The sequence below is a fragment of the Tachysurus vachellii genome, chromosome 3, assembly GCF_030014155.1.
Source record: "Tachysurus vachellii isolate PV-2020 chromosome 3, HZAU_Pvac_v1, whole genome shotgun sequence".
Lineage (NCBI taxonomy): Eukaryota > Metazoa > Chordata > Actinopteri > Siluriformes > Bagridae > Tachysurus > Tachysurus vachellii.
Genome location: NC_083462.1, coordinates 7,005,277 through 7,016,860, shown reverse-complemented (window position 1 = coordinate 7,016,860; position 11,584 = coordinate 7,005,277). Strand labels below are relative to the sequence as shown.

The window sequence follows — 11,584 nt, the reverse complement described above, 5'->3', positions numbered from 1 at the left end:
CAGTAAATATTAACACGCGCTGTAAAATGAGGCAGGGGGAGGCGGGGCCTTGCGTAATTTGCAGGGCCCTACACAACTTGCGTAGTGAGCGTATAGGGCCAATCGACTCTGATTATACAATTCAATGTAACATTTCATGTCGTATATTTTGTCATATATATATTTAATGGATAGTAGTAATAAGTTGAAAAATATAGGAATGCAAGAAAAGCCTTTTGTGCACCGCTTAATACCATGATATTTTTTAAATGGTTCACACTTTATACTTTTGAGAAAAGATCCTTAATCTGTTTTTAGGTCTAGTGTTTGATTTGCTCCCAGCACCTGGCCTATAATAATAATACATCATCCATGTTGAGGCATTTTCGTACAAAGCATGACAGTGCCAGATCTAGAAATGGGCATTTTTTTTAAATCAACAATTTAACTAACTCATGTTGAAATAACAAGATTTCCATCATGTTTATATGTAAATATTAGATCAATAGATATTTTATGTATATATAAAATAAAAATAGAAATTACAGATGATCCCCAAGTGTATTGAAATTCACATTTATTTATCAGCCTAGTCAACATTCTTTTAATAATAATAAAAACTATTAATAATATAACCCATTTGCAAATTGATAACTAGATGATTAGTTGACACAACAAATTTATTACTGTTAGTCATACTTAATTATACACATTATTGGCAGAAGTATACAGACGAATATATCTCAAAATGTCTCTGCTCATATTTATCTTAGCTGGAACTAAGACCCAAACACTGTTCCAGCACGACGATGTCCCTGTGCACAAAGCCCCTGAGCTCCATGAAGAAACGGTGTGTAGGTTAAGGTTAGAAGAACTAGAGAGTCCTGTACAGAGCACTGATTCTGACTCAACCCCACTGAACACCTTTGGGATGAACTGGAACTTGTACTTGACTGCTCTTGTAGCCACACTCCAAAATCTAGTGGAAAGCTTCCCAGAAGAAAAGAGTGGAGCTTCATATAACTGTGAAGAAGGAATAAATCTGGAATGAGATCAAGAATATGAGTGTGATGATCATACTTTTGACCATACAGTGTATAGTACTTGGATATAAAGAATATAGCATTCATAGCTCTGGTAATAAAAGTGGGACACATGGATGATGTACAAATTGACACTTCTACATTTGTACTTTACAGTTCAGTCAAATGCGGTTTGGGACATAAAATCAATACTGACAACAAGATTAGTTTACTGTAAAACACTCTTTAACTCAAAGCTTATACGATTGGCTGATGCACCAAATGATTGACAGCCTGCCTTTTTGACGTTCCCACTGGATGAAAGTTGAAGTTCTACATACAAACCTCCACTACATGAAGCACATGGGCTGAGGCTTAAATGTCTGTCTAAGTAAACTTGGAACTTGCTATAACTTGCTGTTCTGTCCTCACTAGACGTGTAACTTCTCTATCCTGTTAGACAGACAGTGAACAAGTGAGATGTTGGTTCATGGCTTTTAATCTTTCAATAGCTTTCATGAATCTTTTCTCAATTAACTTTAACATTATTTTTTTTGTAAAACTGTAAACAGACAAAGAATATACAGCAATTAGAATTGTACTCTATTACATATTCAAGCATAACTAACTAAACAGTATTCACTGCCTAAAACATTCAAAAGAAACATTAATCAACACATTAAGCTTTAAACGTCATGTGCATCTGGTAACTATGTCCTTAGTTTTAGGCAATGGCTTTTATACACGAAATCCAAATTACCTGGTTAGCATAACAAAAGACCGCTAGCATACAACGCTACCTAATGCTAACTCTTTGCACTTTACGTTTGATTTTAGCAATATTTGCATCTCTAGATTAATCAATTTACTGTAAAACATCTTTAACCTACTAAACTTTATATTTATAGAACAAATAATAGCGACTTACAGCCTTATGCGGTCAATGCACAACTTCAATGTACGAGCCGCTTCTTCTTCTTCTTCTTCTTCTTCTTCTTCTTCTTTCGAGTTTAATGGCGGTTGGCAACTCAGCTTAAAGGTGCATTACCGCCACCTACTAGACTGGAGTGTGGGCATTAGAATGACATCAAAGGATAGAGGGGGGAAAAGAAGAAGAAGAAGAAGAAAAAAAACTTATTCTTTCACTTAACCCAGTATTTTTCAAAAACAAAATTACTTATTTGTGTATTCTCAAAGACGTTTTACCTAATAAATGTTCAAGTGTCATGCTTTGTTCATCCATGTGTGCCTTTAATTCTGCCCTATCTTCTTCTTCATATTTTTTACAGTCTAACAGTATATGCTTTACTGTCTCTTGTACTTTACAATCAGTGCATAATCCAGTGGGATGTTTTTGATATTCTGTACAATGTTATATTTAAACCAGTGTGACACATTCTAAGCTGTGAGATTAGCATCTCTTCCCTTGGGCTTCTGCCCTTCCTCATGCTTGTGGCTACCTGGTTTTGTATACTGTATAAGTGACGTCCTGTATCCGCTGTGTTCCAATATTCCTGCCATATTTTAAGTGAGTGTTGCTTTATGATAGTTTTGACCTCTGTTCTACTTATTGGTACGTGCACATCAACTGTTTCATGTTTTGTAGAGGTTTTTGCTAGTATATCTACAATATCATTTCCTTCCACCCCTACATGGGCAGGAACCCAAAGGAAGATGACATCTATTCTTTTATTGTGAAGTGTGAGACGCAAGTGGAGTATTTGATGGATGAGGTCTTGTCTACATGACGCTCTCCCTGACTGAATGCTTAATAATGCTGATAGACTGTCTGAGGCTATCATGACATCTGTGTTCGGATTATTTTCCTCCACCCACCCTAATGCCAGTAAAATTGCTACTAACTCCACAGTGTAGACCGACAGGTAATCTGTTGTCCTCTTTTTGACTGCTACTTCATACCTGGGAATAAAAAATGCTGCACCAGTTCGGCCTGTTTCTGGCTGTTTTGATCCATCTGTAAATATGAATAGTTCCTCTTGATACTTCTTTACATAGTTTTGAACTATTATCCACCCTGGCATTCTTTTTGTGTTTTCTTTTATTATTTGTTGTAGGTTTATATTTACAGCTGGTTGTATAAATTTCCAGGGTGGTATCACTGATATTGCCACAGTGGGTCCAATTTGCAGCTGACTGAGACCTGCATTTTGAGACCTGCCCCCGCGACCCGGCCCCGGATAAGCGGTAGAAGATGGATGGATGAGACCTGCATTTTGAGCCTTAGCATTCCCCACCCACCCAAAACTAAAAATTTATTTTGCTATGCTCTGCGCAGTTTTTGTTGGGTGCATCATATTATGTCCTTGCAGATTAGTCCAATATGCCAACATAATCTTGACCCTCCTAATACGTAGCGGTATCTCTCCTGCCTCCACCTGTAATGCAGTTACTGGTGACGTTTTAAATGCCCTAGTACAAATCCGGAGCGCCTGTGCCTGCTCCACATCAAGCTTTCTACGGTTGGATTCTGATGCTGGCATATATGCTAAACAACCATAGTCTGAGGCAGTTTTCATGAGAGCCTGATAAATGCTTATTAGCAATGCTCTACTCGCTCCCCAGTCTCGCCCTGATAGACATCTCAACAAGTTGTTAATCTTTTTGCATTTATTTCTGACCTTATCAATATGTTGACACCAAGTCAGCCTCTCATCAAAGACGACAACTAGAAATCTCACCATTTTAATTTGTTCCAAATCTTGTCCATACAATTTCATGCCACTACCATATGGCACTACCTTATGGCGCTTAGAGAAACATATAACTTGAGTTTTTTGAATTGATAGCTTAAATCCCCATTTATAAGTCCATTGTTCAACTTTCTCTATTGCATTTTGCATTTTCTTTCTTAAGTATTCTACATTTCGTCCCCTAACCCAGAGTGCTCCATCGTCTGCATAAAGTGACTTACCTACATTTCCGCTTACCTGATCAAAAAATCATTTATCATGATATTGAATAGTATGGGGCTGCAGACACTACCTTGTGGGGTACCATTTTCCACAATATGCCTACATGAATACTCTGTACCAACCTTAACCTCTATTGTTCTTCTGTCCAGGAAGTCTAGTATCCAACTGAATAATTTACCTTTTATTCCTAATTTGTTAAGTTTGATAAGTAGTCCATCCTTCCACAGCATATATGCTTTTTCGACGTCAAAGAACACAGTAATTACACTTTCCTTATTAGTTTGTGCTTTCCTAACTTCTGCTTATAAGCACAAAACAGAGTCCATTGTCCCCCTTCCCTTACGAAATCCAGACTGATACGCTGAAAAGAGACCCTTGTTTTCCATATGGTAACTTAACCTATCTGTTACCATCCTCTCCATGACTTGTGTACGAGCCACTCTTCAGCCATGACACTTAACAATGAACTCAACACTTGAAATACGGAAGTTACCGTCCCAATCCGCGCCACAAGAGGGTGCTTAACGTTCAACATATGACCAAAATCATCTCTTTACAATTAACAATTAAATTGAACCATTATACTTTCTATAACTAGCTGAGTTCTGCAACATTTTCTTACGTACCTGGATGTTCATCCTCTGAATCTGAGAGCATTATTTTAAAAACAAAATCAGGCCTTTATCACTAGATGTAATTTTATTTTGAACTCTATCTACTGTACCTTGAATGATCATTAAAAAGTTATCACAAAAAATATTCTAGCACTGGACTGCGGAAGGATCCAATGATCACACATATGTCATGTTAACACTGACCTCTACTACAGTACATGTCCTAGAGAAAACAAACAGATGTAATTAGATGTTTTATAGCACTTGATATACAGTGTCCCATTTGTTCTGCTTTTATAGTGAACATGAATCAAGACAAGATTAAAAACAGCTTACATTTTATTATTCATACTTTTTTCTGGTGTGATTGTATGAGAAAGTCTTATTGGCTGAAAGAGGAATCATATAAAAAAAGATTTAATTTTCAACAATTAAAAAATCAGTTAGATTTATTAACCTTACCCGTGTGTGGGACAGGATAGAAACCTCAGTATTCTGTGTTCTTCTGATAACTTCTGTGTCTGATGCTCAGCCGTGAACCTGCTCTCCTAGACACAGAACAAACCATGTTAATACACTTAAAAATAAATAAATAACTTAACAGTCCTTCTTTCTGCAAATAAACAAGTGTATCCCTGCATACACCTTTCCTATTTCTGTTTTGTAGTCTTTCAGTGTAAACAGTCTTGGTGTCACTGGAACATTAATGACGCTAATGAGCCATCTGGGTTTGTTCTTTCTATACATTTCTGTTTTCTGTATTCTGGACATCAATAATGATGAAATATTTTTACACATTCATACACTCGACTCTCCACTGGTGCAGTATTCCCTGGATATCTTGAGTGACAGATATCTCTTCCAATCAGCGGTAAGAATTTCATTCACACCCTATACTTATATATTATAAGCTACGAACTATATATTTTCCCGTTTGTATGGATAGTCGTTGTGTTTTCTGAATTGCTAAGAGAAACCGAAAGCACTTTTCCAACTCCTCATTCACAAGGCGACTTTCAAAAGAGCAAAACATTTTGTCTGACATCTTTTCTCACAAGGTAGGTTACAATTTAATCCTTTTATGAACGATTCTAAACTTTAATAAGTGTTAATAATTATTTGTTAATAATAAATATTGGCAGACTGCACGTAAAAAATGCAGAGAAATAACAGAAAAAACCGCAGCACAGAAAAAGCTGGAACACACATCAGTTTAAATAACACACCAGAAATAAAGAATGTAACAAAAAAGGAAATAGCTTGATTAAGGAAACAGATAAAGGTAGTATGTAATGGCCACTGTTTAGTGATAAATGCATGGGCACAGCCCAATAACACAGGAAGTCAGGGGTGATGATGCAGCAGAATTTCTTCAAACATAATATTATTGTTTAGGTAAATACAGAACAGCAGCACAACAAATCATATTTCTTTATTGTACTGCATCCTCACATTGTCTATGTTGCTGAACAGATAAAGCTGTGAACATCTTTACTCTTAAAGCCTGAAAGGAAGTTTATAGTAGTGAAACTGAGCTGTTAATCCGGCTGACTTCTGTATACAACAATTCAATAAGAAAATCTGCTGCTGTTTATCACAGAGCTCATTCACTGTAATTGATGCCATTTTATTTTCATTTTATAATGAGCTCAGTTACACCTAATAACATTTGGTGTTTTTACCTTCAGGACTGCATGACTTGAGGTTTGCAAGAATTCTAGACCGTGCCAACAGGTAATTAATATACAATTAATAAACTGATGTCAACATTTGCAGTTACAATTGAGTTGAGTATTATAATATTAGAATGTAGACATAATATGAATGTTTGGTTAAACCCTTGACTTTTCCCCAACAGTCAGCCAAAGACTGTAGTACTATCTTTAATTATTAGGTGAATGAGACTCGAAGAAAGTAGAAGTAGAACTGTTGTGTCACTAGACTTTCTTTTGTATGGTATAATTATTAAAATCAAACAATATCATTATAGTGCATACTATAGGTATAGATTTACATTTCTGGCATTTAGCAGATGCCCTTATCCAGAGCGACTTATAAAAGTGCTTTTAGGTCTCTATTAATGAATACATTAACACTGGTTCACTACAGTAGGTTACAGATTAGGAAACCATCAACCTAAAACTGTTCAGGGTTTTGATTTTTTTAATACACACAAAACAAATAGGGAACATAAGTGCTATATTCAGGAAGTGATAGGTCTTCACACATCATTTAAAGACTGTCAGCTGTTCAGATATCTAGGTGAAGTTCATTCCACCACCTCGGTGCCAGATGTATACCTCCCTCTTAGTGCTGGTTGATCTGAGGGAGTGAGGTGCAGTGTGAGGAGTGATAAGAGCTTTTAGGTAAGAGGGAGCTGCTCTGTTTTTGGTTTTGTAGGCAAGCATCAGTGTTTTGAATCTGATGTGTTCAGCTACAGGAGCCAGTGGAGGAGCAGTGGGGTGGTATGTGAGAACATAGGCAGGTTGAAAACAAGTCGTGCACCTGCATTTTGGATCATTTGCAGAAGATGAATTGTGTTCATAGGTAGACCTGCCAGCAGTGAGTTGCAGTAGACTAGTCTTGAAATAACAAGAGATTGAACAAACACCTGAGCAGTCTTGTGTGGACAAAAATGGCCAAATCCTTCTGATGTTGTGAGAAACCAAACTGGCATGAGCATGTCACATTAGCAACAGTATATTATTTCAGTTTTATCAATTGAAAGGATTCAAAACATATGTGTCCTCATAATGTAATGTAATGCAATGCAATGTCTATACAGTTTAGTATAACTCTAAACCATGTATCAAACACAATAGTAATGAAACAGACCACAGTAAGCATTGCACAACATTTTAATGATATGTAGAAATTACCGAACAGAAGATATTATAGCATGCTCCATCTACATAGATGACTATTCTATTCTACATTGTCCCTGTAAAAAATCTACCCGTAAATTGTTTTCTTGTTTCCCACGCAATGTTTCTCTTGTCCAGTGCCTGAACATTCTGGGATGGTTTCAGGTTTTTTTGGGACATAGTTGTGCTGGACATTTTGATGAGACCTGACTTGGTTTCTATTAATAAAAATTACATGATAGTTATTTACTGGTTAAACATTATTTTATACTAATGCAAAGTGCTTAATACAGATTAGTAGAGACTCACTGTAATCACCTTGCACAGAGTTAACCTTTTTTAGGGGGTTCCAGGCTGACAAACAGGTTCCCCACTGTTCACCACTTACTAAGAGGGTGACAGGGTCAGCAGAATTCCAGCCAGAGACCAATGTGGGTCCCTTCCCTGCAGAGCTCACCACTGAGGCTGTACCGCACAACATCCCAAGTCCTGCTCACTGCTAAGGCTGATAGTGTGTCCTCCCAACTCCCTTGGGGGATTGGTGCAGGGAGAGCATGTTGGTTGCTGGTATCATTCCCCATGGACACACATTTATTATTTCTAGACTACTGGATCTGTATAAATCTGTACACAGTCTTCATGATGTAAATTAAAGATGAGAACAATCATGACTCAACAAAATGACATGACTCTGCAGAGAAAGGAAATAAACAAAGAAACATGGTAAAATAAATAAACAATAAACATGGTGGAACATAACACAAACACACACTGAAATGAACCCGTACTACACTGTAAAAAATTTCTGTAAATTTACATAGAAATTTAACAGCAAATTGCTGTTTTCATGAAATATCAGTAGATTGCCATTTTTTGCAGTGCATTGTGGGAAGGCTTGTTCACTTCAGGTTAGTGGTCGAGCAACAACAGTATTTCACTGTTATTTTAAAGGTATTATATCATAATTTTTTATTTGTGCGACGTGGATTATCACCACGAGGTACTTTGTAGGGATGAGCGAGTACAGCATTATCTGTATCTGTATCCGTATCTGTTAACCATATGAATTATCTGTATCTGTATCCGTACTCGGAGTGGGTGGGGCATAACCCGGAAGTAGGCAGGGCTTGTCTTGAAATGGGCGGGGGTTTAACCGGTAATAATTAATTTGTAATATTTATAACACTAGCTTACTACCTTTATGTTTTTATGAAATACAGCAAAAACGTGTCAGACACTCAGTGTCTGGTTACTGGTTAGAGACAGCTGAAGGTTTTAAAAAGAAAAAAATCTCCGACAGGCAGAGACGCAATGCGAGTCGCATTCTACCAAGCAAGCACCACGTCTGAACGAACCCACGTTTACCAGAACTCTACTGGTTAGTAAGTATGTATTATTAACGTTACAACCTGAAGTAAAAAGCTGAAGAAACCCTAAACGTTAACGGAAAAGACCCGCGAACCCGAGTGACTGAGGGAGAGACAGAGAGCTGGTCTGTGTGTGACTGTGAGTGAGCAGAGCGAGACACAGCAACACAATACATCTGTATGTGTGTAGGGGAGGGGCGCTGTGACTAGCCTATCACTGTAGGGGAGGGGTGCTGTGACTAGCCTATCACAGAACGCTGACACAATCAGCTACCCAATGATGATTTTCATTCAATCCGAGCACAGATATTGACTCGTATTACTCGTATAATACTTGTACTCGGCAGAAGTGCTTTATCCGTACCGGATACTCGTTTCAGCCGAGAATCCGGCTCATCTCTAGTACTTTGCACCTTTTCTATGTTTGTCATATCTTTAAAAAATAAATATTACATGGGAATTTTAAATGTTTTAATCAGAGAAAGCAATAGTTAGTAAAAGTCTGCCAATCTTTTAACTTATAGGCAAGACTTTTTATCCAACCGGTACATTTAAAATATGTTAGAAGGACAAATGGTTACTGAATCACAATATTTTCTATTTTGTGCAAATTCACCTGATTTGTGTTATCGCAAAATATATCCGTTGAATATAATGTGTGTTGCAATGTATTTCTAAAAATAAAGTCATGAAAATATGTGGGTAACGGATCAGTCAAAACATAGACCGACCTCATAATTGTTTGCCGCGGACTGATTCCGAAAGTTGTGAAATTCAAAGCTCTGGAGCGAAGCAGCGCGGACCTGCGCAACTCTCCCGGTGTGCGACCCCCCATACTGCCTGAAATCTGCCATCGTGTTGTTAACAGGTAAGAGTTTACTTTTATTCTCGTTTTAGACTCGACTCTCGAATTAGATTTTCGTATTATTTTACAATTTAACAGTTGATTACACCATATGTTACTCACTGTTTTATTGGTATTGCTTTCTAAAAAGCATGCGGTAAAGATTCAGTCAAGTCGTTAGCCGTTAGGGGCTTGAAACTTTCCAAAATTGTGATCGGGTACCGTTAACGTTCAAATACAAGAGATATGCTTGTGACATTTTACCTCAGTTTAACTTGGAAAGACAGGTTTATTTTATGCTAGTTTATAGTGAATGGTTATAGGCTATAATTATCGGCAGATTACTGTGAATGTGCTCATTAAAAAAAATCTAACGTCAAATCATCTTGCACTTTCGTCAGCCATTTTATCTTTTGAGCGCGACTCGAATGCATCAGTAATTTCTTAGATATTGTTCCTGCTGACCTTTGCATTATGTTTCCCTGTCATGTCTGTTGTGAAACATGTGCTACCCCTGCGACTTACGTGAAACACATGAGAATACACAGTCATGTCTCAAATTGTGCATTCCGTTGCTGCATACATAACTGTAATCGAAAGTTTCAAAAACACGCGGGCTTGAAGTCTCACGTGTACAGGCACCATAAAAGATATAAGTCAGAAACCACAATGTGCACAACAAATTCATTAGAATGTCATGTTCATTTGTGTGGTGCCAAAAGTACTAGTTTACCTGACCTTATTTCTCATGTTAAAAAACACATTAAAGAGGGTCGAAGAGTCACATGTCCTTTTATGCAGTGTGGTAAAACGTTTGCTGTTATATCAACATTCATCTCTCATTTGTCCAGAAAACATAAAGACACAAGACAATCAGTCACGACACCTGAAGCCAGCTGCTTGCAGATTGATTGATACACAGACTGATGAAGGTGAGAACTGTGAGGAACCAGATGTAAGTCCTGAAAATGTTGACGAGACACTGTTTTTAAGGAATCTTGCTCTGTTCTATTTGAAACTGCAAGCAAAACTAGTGCTTCCAGCCTCAGTAATTCAGACAATCATTGAGGATATTCAGTCAATCCATGAAATCAACCTGTCTCATATGCTTTTCAAACTACAGGAAAAGTTAATTTCCCTTGAGCTTCCAGAGGCAATGATAAAAATGGTTCTTGATGATCTTAAAGCTGAAGATCTTTTTATGTCGTGTAACAGTCGTACCCTAAGATCAGATCAGCGAAGAAAATCATTTTTCAAGAACAGTTTCCATTATGTTGAGCTGGTTCCTATTCGTCTAGGACAAAATGAAGCAGGAAAAGAGTGTTTTGCGCAGTATGTACCGGTTAAACAAACAATTGAATCTCTGCTTAATTGCAAGTCTGTAAGGGAACAGTACAGAGATGTGCATAGTAATTTCCCATTCAGACAAGGTGTGCAAAACAGCATGTAAACAGTTTGCTGGATTGTAAGCAGCATGTAAACAGTATGTTGTGTTAGTGTGTGTGTTTTGTGAGGGTCTATGCAGTCCATACAGATGATGTGTGTGTATGTTGTGCTCAGTACAGTACATTTCAGTTGTTGAGAAGTCTGATGGCTTGTGGGAAGAAACTGTTACACAGTCTGGTCGTGAGGGCCCGAATGCTTCGGTACCTTTTTCCAGATGGCAGGAGGGTGAAGAGTGTGTGTGAGGGGTGTGTGGGGTCATCCACAATGCTGTTGGCTTTGCGGATGCAGCGTGTGGTGTAAGTGACTGTGATAGAGGGAAGAGAGACCCCAATGATCTTCTCCGCTGTCCTCACAATCCGCTGCAGGGTCTTGCGTTCTGAGATGGTGCAGTTCCCGAACCAGACAGTGATGCAGCTGCTCAGGATGCTCTCAATGGTCCCTCTGTAGAACATGGTCAGGATGGGGGGAGGGAGATCTGCCTTCCTCAGCCTTCGTAGGAAGTAGAGACGCTGCTG

At 37.9% G+C, this 11,584-nt stretch overlaps 1 long non-coding RNA gene across 3 annotated transcripts; it reads right to left on the bottom strand.

Moving 5' to 3' along the window:
• Nucleotides 1–650: 650 nt before the first annotated feature.
• On the bottom strand, nucleotides 651–4,380 carry LOC132842736 (uncharacterized). Of its 3 annotated transcripts, none has more exons than XR_009648064.1 (3): nucleotides 4,057–4,365; nucleotides 1,930–2,063; nucleotides 651–1,021 (listed from the first exon to the last, which is right to left on the bottom strand). It is a non-coding gene; the product is annotated as an uncharacterized LOC132842736 (long non-coding RNA). The 3 variants fall into 3 exon arrangements; XR_009648063.1 differs by lacking the exon at nucleotides 4,057–4,365 and adding an exon at nucleotides 3,229–3,264 and having other exon boundaries at nucleotides 1,930–3,162; XR_009648062.1 differs by having other exon boundaries at nucleotides 1,930–4,380.
• Between the last annotated feature and the right edge of the window lie 7,204 nt (nucleotides 4,381–11,584).